Source organism: Doryrhamphus excisus, linkage group LG11 (assembly GCF_037039965.1).
Source record: "Doryrhamphus excisus strain RoL-2023G ecotype Guam linkage group LG11, RoL_Dexc_Guam_v1.1, whole genome shotgun sequence".
NCBI lineage: Eukaryota > Metazoa > Chordata > Actinopteri > Syngnathiformes > Syngnathidae > Doryrhamphus > Doryrhamphus excisus.
The window spans coordinates 1,860,304-1,878,722 of record NC_136367.1 but is presented as its reverse complement, the minus strand read 5'-3'; the positions used below and the strand labels follow the sequence as shown (position 1 = coordinate 1,878,722).

At 40.1% G+C, this 18,419-nt stretch overlaps 1 protein-coding gene and 1 long non-coding RNA gene across 2 annotated transcripts in view; one reads left to right on the top strand and one right to left on the bottom strand.

Annotated features, from left to right (window-relative positions):
* disp1 (dispatched homolog 1 (Drosophila)) overlaps positions 1-17,755 on the bottom strand; it is a 41,081-nt gene extending 23,326 nt beyond the window's left edge. Inside the window, exon 1 of the mRNA XM_078794501.1 lies at positions 17,588-17,755. The gene's annotated coding sequence lies outside the window, so the exon portion shown is untranslated. The remainder of the gene's footprint in view (positions 1-17,587) is intronic.
* On the top strand, positions 136-7,116 carry LOC144901235 (uncharacterized). The gene is made up of 3 exons (XR_013629386.1): positions 136-161; positions 4,922-5,035; positions 7,107-7,116. It is a non-coding gene; the product is annotated as an uncharacterized LOC144901235 (long non-coding RNA).
* Positions 17,756-18,419: the final 664 nt, after the last annotated feature.

Below are 18,419 nucleotides of genomic sequence, written 5' to 3'. Positions count from 1 at the left end.
TATTATTATTATTATTATTATGAGCTTTATTTAGCTCAAAACAGCTGTATGTGATAAATAGGAATAATTGTATGACGTTAACATTGTTACATTGTCTTATATCAACTACTGTGTTTGTCGCAGCCCGCCAAGAATCCCATTGGACCGCCACAGATACATTGGTAACTACTTTTATTTTAATTTTTCAATATTTGTTTAAAAGCACAGTCATCTCTTGTCACGTTGCAGTTTGAATTTTCCAGCTTCATGCTAATTATGATTTTATATTAGCGTTTTGTGCCAAAATTAGTCATTTTCCAGCCTAAAAACGCATAATTAATAAACTACAGTGTATATACAGTATATAAGGCATTCATAAGATGCATTCAAAGTCGCTGTGACTATGTAGTATTCGCCACCGGTCACTAGGTGTCAGTAATGTGACTGTAAATGTTCGATGAAGAACCAGACTTGATTGATGGAACAACAGGCTTGACATCAGTATAATAAACACAACTCACGGCAAGCTAAAACTCAACTCTGAACCCCCAACATCACTTCCTGTCCGCCCGCTAGTCACATTTATAGCAACACACAAATACAAGTCTTATCTTAAAAGATTTGTTTTCTCTTAGTACACGTGTAAAAGTGACTATAGGGGTGTTATATCATGTGTAGAGGGCTCTAATAATGTTGTAAATAGTTTTTCTATGCTCTTACTATGGAAATATTCTATTTATAATTAAGAAATCTCACTCTCATGGAAATTCCCTTATCAGGGTTTGGTCTGAAACCAATTAATCACGATTGAAATAAATAACAAATAACACAAAATACAAGCATACCATGAATAGAAGGTTCAAGAGGACTACAAAAATATGATTATGACAATGCCAAAAACTGCAATAGATTATTTTTTTTTTGACTGGATACTTCAGGGCACGCTGCAGAAATCAAATTAAGCATAATCAGCACATTTCATCTTTCATTTCCGTCAGTGTCACACACACGTCTTTAAAAGAAACCTCATGGACTGTATACATGAATTTCAAAAAAGAAAAAAAACCCAGCAGGGGAGAGGTTTTATCACAGAGAATTCGGGGAAAGGCAGAGGGTCGTACCTGGCTTTAATTTCAGCTGTCTGCCAGGATTAAGGCGCAGTTCATATAGCAAAGCGGTAATCATCTGCAGTGGTGAGGCACTCGTGCACGGCTGGCTGGCTGGCCCCCGGGGGTTAAAAAAAAAAAAAAAAAACTCGAGTCATTTCGTGCTTTGTGATCTTCTCTAATAATTATTATTATAACAACCATGCATTTGCACTGATGCAACATCCAAAACATGTTCAAATGGAGTAGAAAGTCAGGACTAGTTTGCTGCATCGTGTACATTATTAAACCCACCACCTTCCAGCTGATTCCAAACCACTGGAGAAGCTTTTCAGCACGGAGGATATATGTGGAGGTTAGTCTGCATGGAGCCCAAGCTGCTAACCACATCAAAGCATGCACCACTGCGGTGGGGAGGAACCAAGCCCAAAAGGAAAGCCCAAAGTCCCTTGAGCGGACTGCACACACATGACAAGTTTAGTTGACAAAGACGAAATCTGTTTATCAGAAAGTAAAAGTGATCTATTGTGTGTTATAAATAATTAAGAAATAATTAATTGGAGCCAATATCTCGTCATAAATGGGGTTATATGTGCCGGGGCAACCGATCAATGGTTAAAATCCGCACAAAATCAAGTGTCTATTTTGATACTGAAACCAAAAACACGGGTGTCCCAGAAAAAGGCAGATTTGTACATATATAAGCCGTACCGGACACTCGCTATGACGATCTTTCAAAAAAACACTAAAATCATCGCACATAAACTTAACACTCAAAGGGTAGCTAAGAAACATACAGTACAAGTACCAATAGTTTGAAAGTAGTTTCTTCCCATAATGCATTTCATATACTGAAGACTTATTTAACGCCCGATGAAAGACAGAAATCGAAACTTTTTTTGGTAGATATAAATTTTATATAGACATAGAACACAATAATCTGTGTGCCTTGAAAGATCAGTCAAAATCGTCTAAAATGGCCGGTACTGAATGGGTTTTCTTTTGAAAAATGGCTTGGATTGAATGAGTTTTGGTCCAATATCAGACCAAAAACAGTATCGGATTATATCATCCGACATCTAAAATTTCCGATATTGGCACTCCAACATGAGCAGTCAAAATTTGCTTACAACCTACATACGATTTTACATTATTAGAAACCTCTAGATATGAAATAACACCCCTATAGTCATCTTTTATACTTGTCCTATACAATAACAAAAAATAATATACAGCGTTAGCAAGACATTATACAGTAGATCACATGTTAGCATCCTGAGTTTTTTTGGTTTTGTTTTTTACAACCTACATACGATTTTACAATATTAGAAACCTCTAGATATGAAATAACACCCCTATAGTCATTTTTTATACTCGTCCTATACAATAACAAAAAATAAGACATAGTATACAGTAGATCACATGTTAGCATCCAGAGTTTTTTGTTGTTTTTTTTAAACATTTAAATGCATCTTCAGAATAACTTTAGATTTTTGGTAATTTTGCCATTTTTATTGCTTAATTTAGGGGGAAAAAACATGTCAAATTGTCTTAAATATGCATATTTTCTTAATATATTTTTGAAAAACTGTGATAGAGTGAATCTGCGAAATTTGAAGTGCGAAGTGGCGTAGGATTACTGTATTGCGGAATAAAAACAAAGCTGATCCCAGGCAGCTTTGCTCACATTGCTCCCAGGCTTCTGGAGATCTAAGAGTCGGAAACTCAGGAAACCCGATCTCTTTGACACCTTGGCAGTGAGAACGGACGTCTGCCACCTTATTAATGCTAACACCCGCCGACAAGGACCCAAGGGGGGCAAAGGAGTGACTTAAGGTACATGAAGAAATAAGGGCTACGTTACACTGACACAGTTAGACCCGAGCATGGAAGCTGGTTCAGTTGTCTGCTTCTGATCAGGGTTTTATGCTGCCGATTACTCACAATTACTACTACTACTACTTACTCACTATTTTAACTTCTTCCCATAATGCATTTCATTCGGAGCATTACAAAGCTGATACATTGTACATGCTAATAACCGGCCTTTACTACCATCTCAGCGATACTGTATGGCTGTCCTCAGCTATGCCTGATAATCTATCATCATCTAGATTGACCAAATTGGTTACAAAAAACACTAAAATCGTCGCACAGAAACTTAACACTCAAAGGGTAGCTAAGAAACATACAATACAAGTACCAATACAAGTTTAAAATGAACTATTTTAACTTCTTCCGATACCAGTCATCCATGAGTGCGATCGTCTGATACCGAACTGTGCATTTTGCAATTTATTATGAGTGTTATTGGCCGGGGGGCGCCATCAGACAATTCCAAGTTTGCCAGTTGCAAATAGGTAAATATAAAAAAGTAAACATTTGTCTTTGGATTGTGTTTTTTTTATCGTTCTTTGTGTGATATGATTTTTGGACTATTTGACACAAGCTCTATACGAGACATGTCATTTTGGTCAGTTTTTGTTATCCGCCTACACCGATCACGATTTTTTTTACAGAAATCATCTGATATTGATCGGTGGACGATCAATCGGAGCATCCCCAGACAATATATCCAGGTGGTTGATATTAATAGATTTGATTACCATTTAAAAAAGCAAAACAGTCTGAAAAACACATCAGGTGTCCAGATGGTCCACCCGTCTGGTTCTTATCATTTTATACACAGCATACACAGATAAAAGAAAAAGACAGACGCGGGACGTGAAGACAGTTAAATCACTCGGCGCAGACTTGAAGAGATTAGCGGAGCAGCGGAACTTCTCGTCAACATTCTTCTCTCATGTGTTGACTGGCACCTGAGGGGTGACAATGACATCACATTCCCATATGGGCTGGCATGTGCAAAAGCCCAAGGCATGGCTATCATCATCGAGAATGACCAAATTGGTTATGATTTCAATAGAAGTCACAGTCGCGAGACCAATGCCGCTGCTCACTTCAAAACAGTCGAGTCCTACTATTTGTGGGGGTTACAGAAAAAGGACACCGGACACTTGATATGACTCATGGTGTCATCTTACAAAAAAAAACACTAAAATCATCACACAGAAACTTAACACTCAAAGGTTAGCTAAGAAACATACAGTACAAGTACCAATACGAGTTTAAAATGAACTATTTTAACTTCTTCCCATAATGCATTTCATTCAGAGCATTACTAACCTGATACATTGTGCATTAACACAAATGCTAATAAATGGCCATTGAAGAATAACGCTAATTCCCTTGACTACCATCTCAGTGATACTGTATGGCTGTCCTCGGTTATGCCTGCCCCAAAGTAGGAGCTCGTAACCCACATCTTAGCTTGCAGTTCATAGCAAAATAACAGCGAAGAGGCGGCTATATGCTAACGGATATGCATTCTCTCTTCTCCCTGATGTTTGAGTGCGACAGTCCGTGATTAGTCAACTCACAACTTCAGCAGATACAAATAACTTGGGTCTTTAGTCTTTCGTTATTTACCGGGGCTTTGAAATGAAACTTAACCATTCAAAATACATTTTTCTTCAACGTTAACAAAGTGTCACTAAGAAAACTATGAGTGAAAAGGTATCTTCTTGCTAATGTTTAGCATAACAACTTTCCTCAAAGACTCAAAATATGCTCAAAGTTACAGACCTCGCAACTGTCAAAAACAGGACGCTTACCAATATAAAGATTCATTTGATTAGCATAAAGAATCAATGGCTACCCTTTATTATTTTAGCAGCTGAACAACAGCATGCATAGAAACTAAAAACCAGACATGTCAGATTTTTTTTTACTTCAAGTCCTTGTAATTCCTTTCCCGCATCACTCCTGTCTTTCAGGGACCTGAGCAACTTCCTTGTCTGGGAAAGGACGTACTCTTCTTTCTGTTGTCTTCTAAAAAGGAGAGGAGTGCAGGAGGGGGGGGTGACCCAAAAGAGAACACAGAAGAGGTGGTATGCAAACAGAAGGTCCTTATCAAGTGGAAGCAGCACACCAAGAGCCTTGCAAATGAGGGCTGCTTGCAAACCACAGACCAAAGTGTGTGGGGGGGGGGGGGGTGAAGAGATCTTAATTTGTTTGAACAGAGTCCCGGGATTTGATCAAACTACAAACACGCCGATGGGGAAGTTTGGTAAAAATGAGACTGGAAAAAAAAAGACAAGCACTGCGGTATTGACTCACAGTCTTGTTTGATTTATTAGTTACAACGCCTCCCTGGGGACGTGTTCAAGACATGTCCCACCGTAGGAGGCATCGGGAAAGACCCAGAACACGTTGGAGAGACTATGTCTCTCAACTGGCCTGGGAATTATTAACAATTATTTTCTGTCATATCATACCCCCACTCGTGGACAAAAATTTGCCAATGAAACATAATTTATCTGTACTGTACAGACTGAATTTGAGACTGAATCAATGAAATGCAACAAAACGGAGAGCAGTGAAGTATACAAAATAAGATGAAATATAAATAAACAAATCAAGAATAAAGAAAATCAATCAGTAATAAATAAATATAATAATAATAATAATAAAACGGCAAATAATAAAAACTTAAGAAACCACATATAGTTGGTGGGTAAACAAATTATTTTTTTCAGATTAAAATTAACAACACATTATTAGAGCCCTGTAGACATGACAAAACACGACTATAGTCACATTTATACTTTTTTTATTTACATATTGCGCAACTGCAGGGTCTTGAGACACATGCTAACTCGCAAACTAGAGAGCTAGCGACCTGAACGGTAGCCTTCAGGTTATTTCCTTTCAACTTAAATAGCCAAAAACTTACCACTTCCACACGGATAGGGAGGATAACTATTAACAGTTATTTAACCTTTAACATGAACATTAATCAAACGTAATAATTTTTTCTGGGTACATGATACCATACAGCATCCATATCAAACTTTCATATCAAGGAGGGGGCCTCAAACTACTGTTCTGCGGGCCACATTTGGCCCGCGGGCCGCATGTTTGAGACCCCTGGTGTAGGGGTTAGCGTTCTTTGGAGCGGACGCCGGGTTCGGGTTCGAATCTCCACTAGTAAGCACCATCGGTATTCATCAGGAAGGGCATCCGGAATATAAAGGGCTCAAGCCAAAAATCAGTATGCGGATCATCTGTGGCGACTCCGTAATCAGGAAAAAGTCGAAAGAAACAAACAAGTAGTCTTTGTTTTTATACTTTCAGTGAGAAAACAGTATATAAAATATTAGAGAAGAGACAGAATAGGAAAGGTTGATCCCAGGAATATAATTTGGTTAGCACAGGATGTCCAACAATATGAATTGGCTAACATTGCACTGGAGGAAAAACTTGATAATACTTGAGAGATCGCATCCGCGTGTCAAATTTCTCTGCAGGCCTCTGAGGTTGGAGGACTGGACAGAGTTGGGAAGGACATTTTTTTGTGTGGTTGAAAATGTTGGAGGAAGTATGAGATCACATCCTGCTGTCAGAAAACCTTTCGGGTGTCTGACACTAAGGCATCGGTGAAAAACGTAAGCGAAAGGGAAGCGAGGGAAGTGTTTTGACGATTGAAAGGTCATTAGGGGTGACATGATGGGAGTGGAGGGGGGAAAAGATCACGGAAGAAGACTCAAAACATTCGAGCTAACGTGTTTCTGGAATATAGACACTTCAAAAGGTCTTTCTTCATCTGTTCTCGAAGGATCTCTTAGGTTCTCTAAGACCTCATTGTGGACACATGAGCTTAAAATACAACTTTACTTCACAGGATGTTTGGCCTGAGAATGAACATTCATGCCGTACTGACCACGACCAACAGGACTTATTAGCACTGTGGAACCTGTTTAAGTTGGACCCGTTTATGTTGACCAATTCATGGCTCCTTAAGTCAACATACACGCCTGAGACCATGGGCACTACCAGTCAAAAGTCCAAACCTTTGACTGGTAGCGTACATGGTTAGACGCTTCTGTCAAAAATGAGTCTATTCTATTTCAGTACATCACAATTTCAGTCATTTTGTCTTTTTACTTTTGTTTTTTACAGCCATGAACATGTCAGACTCGGCGTGTTGTGAGAACACAGCCTCTTCTAGCACACAACCGCAGCGTCTGAAACAAAATCTGACTTCATCGTGTGTCATTTCGCAGGAGGACAAGTGGGCTGTTAAGGGGCCCTCGGAGGGTTGGGTGAGTTGCAGAGTTGGCTGCACATTGAAAGCCTGATTGAATGTAAATGTGCTGAAAAATAATTACGGTATTTTCCACCCTCGTGTTACACAAAGACTAAACTTTACGATGCACAGTGGTCTTGCTTGTATCCTTAAAAGCTCAACATGAAGTTCATTTTGATTTTAAAATGTTTGCAATATTGAGCACCGGGTGTTATCTGACATCCATAGTTCTAAAAATAACATATTAAAGTGAACAGATGGAGGATAACAATTCTATGTGAATAGCAGTGTGGTATTGAATGCATTTATTTGTATATTGTTATGATTACTTTTCTGTTTTCCTTCTGTTTTGACCATAAAATTTAGAGTACTGATTCATCAATTTAGGAAATCCACCGACCAACTGCATACCAGTTCTATACACAGACATAGAGTACAAGAAGATACAAATAAGGGATACATACAGCTAAAGAGGACAGCGAAATGAGTGAAAACTACAGGGAGTGATGTAAACAGATAAAGAGGACGGCGAGATGGAAATGAGGGATAGACATGGCTAAAGAGTACAGTGAAAAAAGTGAAACTTATGTGGAAAGAAAACAGAAACGAGTGATAGATACGGCTAAAGAAGATAGCAAAAGAAGACAGCAGGGTAGTGATAGATACGGATAAAGAGGACAGCGAGACCAAAGGGATTTATGGGTAAACAACATAAAAATGAGTCATATGAAGCTAAAAAAAAAAGACAAGATGAGTGAAAGTTACAGGTAAAGAAGGCAGAAACTAGGGATAAAGAGGCTAAAGGGGAAAGCGAGAGGAGTCAAACTTCTGAAGGGAAACAGCAGAAACGAGAGATAAATACAGTTAAATAAGATAGCGAGATGAGTCAAAGTCACCAGAAGTGATAGATACGGATAAAGAGGACAGCGAGTCAAGAAAAAATTACAGGAAAAGAAGACGAGTGATAGATACGGCTAAAGAAGATAGCGAAAGAAGACAGCAGGGTCAGCCAAAGTTACGGGTAGTGACAGATAAGGATAAAGAAGTGATAGATATGGATAAAGAGGACAGTGAGTCGAGAGAAAATTCCGGGGAAAGAAGACAGAAACGAGTGATAGATACGGCTAAAGAAGACAGCGAAAGAAGACAGCGGGGTGAGCCAAAGTTACGGGCAGTTATACGTAGATACAGATAAAGAGGACAGCGAGACCAAAGGGCTTTATGGGTAAAGAAGATAAAAACGAGTGATATACAGCTAAAAAAAAGACAAGAAGAGTAAAAGTTCGAGAGATAAATACGGCAAAGTAAGATAGTGAGATGAGTCAAAGTCACCAGAAGTGATAGATACAGATAAAGAGGACAGCGAGACCAAAGGGATTTATGGGGAAAGAAGACAGCTAAACAGCTAAAAAAAAAGGGGATAAATACTGCTAAATAAGATAAAGTCACCAGGAGTGATAGATACGGATAAAGAGGACAGCGAGTCGAGAAAAAGTTACGGGGAAAGACGATCGAAATGAGGAATGGATACGGATAAAGAGGACAGCGAGAGTAGTGAATGTTATGGGGGAAAGACAATAGAGATTAAATTAATATTCCTTTATAAATATTTAGTGTACCACCTGTTACTAATGAGAAAATATATATTTTCAAATGATTTCCCCTGATTGGCGCATCCCTACATTTAACAACCGAGACTGCCTTAAAAGTACTGTACATCGTTTTCAGCGCCTTGTAGTGAAACTAACCCAAAATATTTATTTATGATGCAAAATGGCTGTAAAAGCAGGGTTCCACGCCATGAAAATCATGGAGCCAAAGTTATGGTCTGGCATTAATCTTAAGAGTCATTAAAAACGAGAGGGAAATTATTAGTGACAGGCTTAAGGCATTACATCATGCTTCGGGGTTCAAGAGCCTCTCCCCCCTGAAACTAATAATAAATGGTAGGAGCAAAACTGCTATTGGCAGTTTTAGTGCAGTCCCAACACTGGAATGTTAAACCTGGCAGTGAACCAGAGCTGAAATTAAAACTGATAGGTTTTTTGGTCACCAAAAAAAAAAAAAATCGGGCTATAAAGTAGTCGGGTTTACTCAATGCCGCATTGTGTGCAGCTGGGTAAAAACATTAGTTTGTGGTTTTTAAATCAAGGATTTGTTGGACATTTCCTGAGTACCTGTGCAGTGTTATTTCCACCATGGGGGAGGGGAGGAGGGGGAGGACTGTTTTCCAAATAAATTCCAGGAATCTAATGGCAAGATTCACAAGGTGAGGAGCGAGGTCAGTTGGCCCGCGACATGCAACTTGCAACTACTCCTCAGGCGATACAAGACTGAAGGAAATTGCACAAGCAACCTTACTAAGGATGTCAACATTAAATGTACTGCATTACTTTAACTATTACAACAAGTATCAATTTCAAACAGAACGCATTGACAAAAATGCACATTTCCAACCCACAACAAATGAAATTATATTGGTATGTTCCGATCCTGGCAATGTGCGTGCGGGGGAAGCCGGATAAAAGGAATACTTTTTACAAAAATGATTTAACCAGTTATTTTGGTTAAGATGGTTTTAAAGTTTTCAATACAATATACAATTGTTCAAAATTTCACAACAAATATTAAGAATGGGCTGCACGGTGGTCGAGTGGTTAGCGCACAGCTAGGAGACCCAAGTTCAATTCCACCCTCGGCTATCTCTGCATGTTCTCCCCGTGCATGCGTGGGTTTTCTCTGGGTACTCCGGTTTCCTCCCAATTGTCCATAGGTATGAATGTGAGTGTGAATGGTTGTTTGTCTATATGTGCCCTGTGATTGGCTGGCCACCAGTCCAGGGTGTACCCCTCCTCTCGACAGAAGACAGCTGGGATAGGCTCCAGCACCCCCCACGACCTTAGTGAATGTTTAATAAGTGGGTGAGGAAAATTTAGGGCTAGGTGATCGGGTTCCTATATTCGAAAAAAAAACAATCAATCAATTAAAAAAAATTTAAAAATTAAATATTCAAAATATTAAAAAAATTCAGACATGCCCACCACCCTCGTGAGGATTTTCTTCCAGAAAAGCCACAGACCATCACACTACCACCACCAACATGCTAGGTTAATTAGCCACTCCAAATTGTCCATAGGTATGAATGTGAGTGTGAATGGTTGTTTGTCTATATGTGCCCTGTGATTGGCTGGCCACCAGTCCAGGGTGTGCCCCACCTCTCGTCCGAAGACAGCTGGGATAGGCTCCAGCACCCCCACAACCCTTGTGAGTATAAGCGGTAGAGAACGAATGAATGAGTGAGTATTTTACTCCAATTATATATGTTAATGATGTACTATATTCATACTCTTGTGTAGGTTCTTTCTTAATTTGCCCAACTGTAATTTTGGGGTCTAGAATGTGATCTAACCCTTCCAACAAGCCATCCTCAGCCACTGACTGACGCCAGCTTTTGCATGAGCACTGGTCAAAGACTCTTTCCCCTTTGAGATGGTCATTGTTGTTGGGGGGGGCGGGGGGCTGATAAATATTTACTCTTCCCAGCTTGGCAGGGAAATGAGTGGGAGGGGACGGGGGTGGTCGGGGGAAAGGGACTTATTGTGACAAGAGGGGGTCAGAGACGCTGACAAGCCAGCGGGGTCTTTCCTTCCCCGCTGGCATCTAAAATCCCAATACACGACTGGCCCAGCACCAGTACACCCAATAGCGCTAACGGCTTAGAGTGGAAAGAAGCAGCCAGACGAGACTCTATCAAAAAGACAAGAAAAGAAAGAAAGGATCCTGAAAAAGAAAAGCAGGGATGCTAACCCTTATTTACTTGCGAGACCACCAGCGGAAATCAGAAGACAATTGTGCAAAGATGATCCACAACACTAAATGTAATTAAGTGTTTTGTGGTTAATGGCTGAAATTCCATGGAGGAAAACCATGTCAACAAAATGCCGTAGGTTGAGCAATCCTTTAGATGAGGAAACACATCATCAACATATCATAAACTTAAAACCAACATCTAATGACACAAACAACATGATTGCCAGAGGCACTTAGATGGGCATAAACATCCCCGACCATTCATTAGGCAAATAAAGCCTGGTGGAGAACCCGAGGCCTTGGAAGGCAGAGGTGCGTCGTTTATTAAGTCCACATGATCAAAGTTAAGGATGTGTTTTGTGTATATGTGTGTGTGTGTGTGTGTGTGTGTATGGTTGACGAACAATGAGCTGGCAACCCGGCTTACCGCAGTTGTACAGTCAGCCTAGTAATCAAGGGTTCACATGCACAAGGCAGACACACACAACACAGCTGCTAGCAGAGTACTGACAGGGTGGGGGGGGGGGTCCATGACTCGATAATACACATTCCAAAATACTATTTGAATCAGCAAACTTCATGACATACACACTACAATAGCCTAGATGCTGATAATCCGTGCAATTTACATGTAAATATACAGGACGGGTCAAAAGTTGGCTGCACGGTAGTGAGTGGTTAGCACGCAGGTCTCGCAGCTAGGAGACACAAGTTCAATTCCGGTCATCCCCATACATGCGGGGACTCCGGTTTACTCCCCCATTCCAAAAAAACATGCTAGGTTAATTGGCGACTCCATATTGTCCATAGGTATGAATGTGAGTGTGAATGGTTGTTTGTCTATATGTGCCCTGTGATTGGCTGGCCGAAGACAGCTGGGATAGGCTCCAGCACCCCCCCCCCCGCGACTCACGTGAGGATAAGCGTTAGAAAATGAATGAATGAATGGATTTGTTGCAAAGATATTTAGGGCAACATGGCTCAGGTGATTGAGTAGTCGTTGCTGGTTTGATTCCCGAGTCCCCCCCGTAAGCATGTTGAAGTATCCTTGGGTAAGATACTGAACCTCTGGCAGAGTACCTCCCATTGTCAAAGTCGAAAACCACTTGAATGATTGCCGTTTTAAGCTAGGAGAGCCGAGTTCAATTTTGCCATTCTTCAGTAATCAGCAACAGAACATAGGTAACTTTCAGGAAAATATCAGTTCCTAACTAAAAACGGGAGGAAAAACAACTTTTTGTGAAAATATTTCAAGCATAACTTTCACTTTAACACAAATATTGTTTAGTAACATAAACACAAAAATGGGTTATTTTACATTAAAAGTGCTCATGCTAAAAATATCCATATCATACTTTTTAATATCGATACAGTATCGTGGAACAAAGTATTGCGATATATCGCCGAAACGATATTTTCTTACACCCCTATTTGTTTCTACATTTTGCCATTCTTCAGTAATCAGCAATAGAACATAGGTAACTTTCAGGAAAATATCAGTTCCTAACTAAAAACGGGAGAAAAACTAATTTTTTGTGAAAATATTTCAAACATAACATTCACTTTAACACAAATATTGTTTAGTAACAATCACAAAAATGGGTTGTTTTACATTAAAAGTGCTCTGAAGTGTTAATGCATTAATGGAGAGTTGCATCATTACCTCTTTTTGCTTGTTGCGCAAAAAACATCAAAGTGTTTAAAAGTGTTTTTAAAGCCTGAATAATATTGTTTGAATGCGTTTACTTTCAGCATAGAGGATGATCAAACACAGCAGCTACCGGTTTTAGAAGACAAGGGCTGAGCGATATGGGTCAACATGACAAATTCCTACCTTTCCACAATTCCCTTTAAGTCTGGGAAGACACAAACAATCTGTTGATTCAATGGTGGAATCCTTTCCCTTAAGCCGCTATTTGCTTTAGCAGTAATGACACAAGGAGAGGAATTTGAGAAATGCCCGAGTATAGCAGACTCACTTCCTCCAGACAGACAAGACAGCAATGAAGTCTCCTTCAGCTGTGAAGCTCCGATTCCATCTAAGAGGACTACAGACGACATATTCTGGTCTTTGTTTACAGGTGATTTTCCTGAAATAAGAGACCATTGCTTTACCGTGTTTCTATTAATCAATAATAATATCAATCAAACATTGACCAAGTACATTCCCTCGTTTATCACAGTTAACTACTTCCAGGCCCGACCGTGATTAGTGAATTTTCATGAAGTACGCTTGGAATATTAATATTAGACAACTCAATTACAACCTTGTAAATATGGTTCTCAAAATTATTAGAGCACTCTAGACGGAATATAACACCCCCATAATCAACTTTACACCCATCGCTCAATATAGTAGTCATAATAAGAGAAAGTAAGACATAATATAGACTCACAGATACACAAACAAACCCTAGCCTAACCCCTAACCTGGACTGGTGGCCAGCCAATCACAGGGCACATATAGACAAACAACCATTCACACTCACATTCATACCTATGGACAATTTGGAGTGGCTAATTAACCTAGCATGTTTTTGGAATGTGGGAGGAAACCGGAGTACCCGGAGAAAACCCAGGAATGCACAGGGAGAACATGCAAACTCCACACAGAGATGGCCGAGGGTGGAATCGAACTCGGGTCTCCACGCTGTGTGGCCTGCGTACTAACCACTCGACCGCCGTGCAGCCTAATTAGGTACATTCATTCATTTTCTAATGCTTATCCTCACGAGGGTCGCGGGTGTGCTGGAGCCTATCCCAGCTGTCTTCGGGCGAGAGGCGGGGTACACCCTGGACTGGTGGCCAGCCAATCACAGGGCACATATAGGCAAACAACCATTCACACTCACATTCATACCTATGGACAATTTGGAGTCACCAAGCAGGAGTTCGATTCCACCCTCGGCCAATTTTGGAATTTGGATTTTTTGTTTTCTAAACAACAAAAAAACTAAAAAAAAAGAAAAAAAATGTTTTTAAAAAAGTAATCACAAAAGAAATGGTGCTCTTTAATGCAGCTGAAAAGCCAACATTTCACGAAATGCTGCAAATGTTCGACAGTAAGAATTGAATTAGAATTTTGGAATTTGTTCAATTCCACCCTGGTGGAGTTTGCATGTTCTCCCCGTGCATGCGTGGGTTTTCTCCGGGTACTCCGGTTTCCTCCCACATTCCATAATGACCTCCCATGCCAAAGCTTACTTAGGGAAAAGAAGGATGAGAGTGACCCTTACTTCCACTTATCCACATCATCCATCTTTGGGTTTCCCAAACATACATTCCCATTTAATTTGTATTCCATTCCATGGAACAAAAAAAAAAACCACAGTTCTCTCCTGTAACTTGTTAGACAGATTGGCATTTGTCACAAACTCGGTTGAATTCCTGTCCGTGGGTACAGGTCTTAGATCAGTGGAGCTCATTAGGTCTTGCCTGCTGTTGCACTCACTCAAACCAGACATGATGGGGTGGAAATTCAAAGAAACTGATACGTTTCCTTGGATAAGGCGGAGCATATTAATGACTTCCTGTATTTGCCTGGAAAACAGATGCACCGAGGAAAGAAAATCCGATCCACGAGGCAACAAAAGGCACGTTACACATGACACAGAGCTAGAACCGTTCTCGTCATACATCAGCGAAAACCAACCCAACCCAAACCCAGGCCTGCGTTTTAAGTTGAAATCTACGAACATCCTGTCCCTGTCAAACGTAATTATGCAGTGCAGACCACAGAGACCATATAATGGGGGACTGGGGATCTGCCAACACCACAGCAAGTGCCATTAGTAAATATACTCCAAGACAGAAGGCAGAACCTCATGCCAGGAGGCTCAACCTTCAGCTGCCAACCAGAGAGACGAGACATTACATTGTCCTCCTTTCTTTCTCTACGTGTATTTTAAGCTGGGTACTGGGTCCTCCACAGGCGGTCCTATATGTGCCACACAGCTAGAGGACCCGAGTTCAATTCCACCCTCGGCCATCTCTGTGTGGAGTTTGCATGTTCTCCCCGTGCATGCGTGGGTTTTCTCCCACATTCCAAAAACATGCTAGGTTAATTAGCTACTCCAAATTGTATTGTAATAGGTATGAATGTGAGTGTGAATGGTTGTTTGTCTATATGTGCCCTGTGATTGGCTGGCCACCAATCCAGGGTGTACCCCGCCTCTCGCCCCAAGACAGCTGGGATAGGCTCCAGCCCCCCCCCACGCGACCCTTGTGAGGATAAGCGGTAGAAAATGAATGAATGAATATTGGAAGGAAGCTAAATGTGACTATAGGGGTGTTATTTTATGTCTAGAGGGCTCTAATAATGTTTTACTGAAAAAAAAATCATTAATTCAACTTTTTTCTCTGAATATTTTGACTTTATTCTGTTAAAATTACAGCAGTTTTTATTTTCATTTATGCCTTTTTTAAACTATTTCAGCTTTTTTCTGGTAAATGGTCATGTCATGAATATAACTTTATTGCCATAATATTTTGACTTATTCGCTTTTTCAGCTAACTAATTTTCCCAAATTGACAACTTTCTCATAATATTACATCTTTGTAAAAATAATATTTAACCTACTAAAATACAGCTATTTTCCCTCATAATGTTAAACCATTATTCTCAAAAAAATAAAACCTTTTTTCTGAATATTTTAACTTTATTCTTGGAAATTTACTAGTGATTTTTTAAAAGGTTTTGTGGTTAAATTCTATTTTTAGAAGAGTGCCAATACCAAAACAACCATGGGCCACAAATAGCTCCTGGGCCACACTTTGGATAACCCCAGCTGAAACCCTTTTAACAAGGCACGCTTTAGTTGCGTAAGACAGTGAGAGTGTCAGCGAACTGGTTGCTTCGCTGCATCTTCCCTTGCTTGTTTAGCTCTTCAGATAAATCCCCAAAGATGGGGGCCTGTTCCCCCCATAGGGCGCAGCCTCATTAGGATGTGTTGTACAAACACTGGAATGTTGACTGGCTGAGGAAGGGGGGGGGGGGGGGGGGCAACAGGGGCTTTTCCTCCCGGGGACACATGTTCTTTGCTGCAGCCTGACCCTGGTAGTTCTGGACCTTGTCGAATTGCATTTGGCTCATTTGCCGCACTCCTGGACTAAAACCTAATGTTACCGAAATGAGGTCTGCAGGCGAGAGGTGCAGCTTTTAATAAAATTGAATGCGTGTTGAGGCAACACAGGGAACTTATGTTTCCAGACTTCCGCCTAGTGACATTGGTCCTTACTTATTGTGATTTACACCATATTTATTTTATCGACTTAGATTCCTTGACAATGGAAACATACAATAGAAGGGTTGGAATGACTAAAAAAATTATAACATTAGCATGCTAACACTTAGCATAATAGCACTAAGTGTTTACGGAAGTGTCTCACTCTGAAAATGCTAAAAATTTTACGCTAACATGCTAATGCTAGCATGCTAACACGCTACTGATAGCATGTTCACTTTACTTAACATAAAGCTAAGTGTCCGTTTAAGTTCATATTCATGAAAATCGCAAAAAAAAATGCTAGTATGCTCATGCCATGCTAACCTAATATAGTCGTGTCTACCTATGAAAATGGTTAAAAATGCTACGATGCTAATGTTGGCATGCTAGCAATGCTAACAGGCTAATGCTATACAAAAATATAGCATGATAGTGCCAAGTGTTCATATAGGTGTCTACCCATGAAAACAGCTAAAAATGCTACTATGCTAATATTAACATCCTAGCACTGTTAACATGCTAACACCTAGCATGATAAGTGGTATTAAACACTTACCACTTACATGGTACGTGTTTATATATGTGTCTACCCAAATAGCACAAAAATGCTAGTATGCTCCATTAGCATGCTAGCAATGCTATATAATGCTATATATATTAAAAAATTTTTCCCTTCTGTAAAACATTCAGAGACCTTTGTTATTATCCGTCCATGCAATCAAGATCCAACACAAGAGGAAAAAAAAAGTCTTTACATTTCACAATTAAAGTGTCAAAACAGTCAAAACATTTGGTTATGTTTTTAAACAATTTTTAAACTTCGAGGATTAAAAACAAAGCATGAGGAGGACCCACAGAGCTGATGTTGTGTTATACCAAGAGCAACACTGCCCTCTAGTGGCCTTTATGTATCATGTCAGCCAGTGGTGTCCAAACTTTCCCAGCTTAAGGCCCCATAGCGAAAAATGAAAGGATACAAATTATATCACATTCGCCTTAGTGGTAGACGCACACTGATGACGTCACAATCAAGCCTTCCTGTGTAATCACAGCTGGCCCCCTCAAAGCTAATGCTAGTCCGTGCTAACCCGGAACACTTTGCTGTCAGATAAATGCTTATCTTTAGTCACGTCACGTTTAAAACCGGTCTTAACACGCGTGTTATACGGGTAAAAAAAAAACAAACCGCTAACGGTGACGCTTTACCAGCCCGGCACCGCGTTAGCTTAGTGACGCTGCTAGCCAGTAAAACAGCTGGCTGAACAAGAGCGGATGTAACGTGTGCTTTGTTTTGGAACAGAAGAGGCTCACGTACTCACATTCATGAGGGGAAATCACATCTTAGGCTTGAATGTTGGATGATAAAAGCATCACCGGTCCTGCGATAAAAGTTGTTGCCGGATGATGAGGGACCGTATTCACTTTCCAGGAATCAAACCACCAACGCATGTTAGGGTGGGCGGATCGATCCAAGGATCGATATAATCGATACCAAATGTAATATTTGTATCGGACATGTGTTCATATTGTGTTTTTTTTATTTCCCTGTTATTTTGATAATTTTATTATTGTATGGATAGTCACATTGTCTTATATTGTTGCATTTATATATTGTTACATTGATGCATTATATTTACTTGGTATCAGATCGATACCAAAATGTACTAAATCACCCACAGTGCTACTGAGTTTGTTTCCCATACATCAGGGTTCTCAAAGCATTATTAGAGCCCTGTAGACATGACAAAACACGACTATAGTCACATTTATACTCTTTTTATTTACAACATATTGCGCAACTGCAGGGTCTTGAGAAACATGCTAACTCGCAAACCAGCGCGCTAGCGACCTAAACGGTAGCCTTCAAGTTATTTCCTTTAAACTTAAATAGACAAAAACTTACCACTTCCACACGGATAGGGAGGATAACTATTAACAGTTATTTAACCTTTAACATGAACATTAATCAAACGTAATAATTTTTTCTGGGTACATGATACCATACAGCATCCATATCAAACTAACATTAAACTTTCATATCAAGGCGGGGGCCTCAAACTAGTGTCCTAGTGTGCCACATTTGGCCCGCGGGCCGTGTGTTTGAGACCCCTGCCATACATAGTGACTTGTAAAAAGAGCAAAGTACCAAAC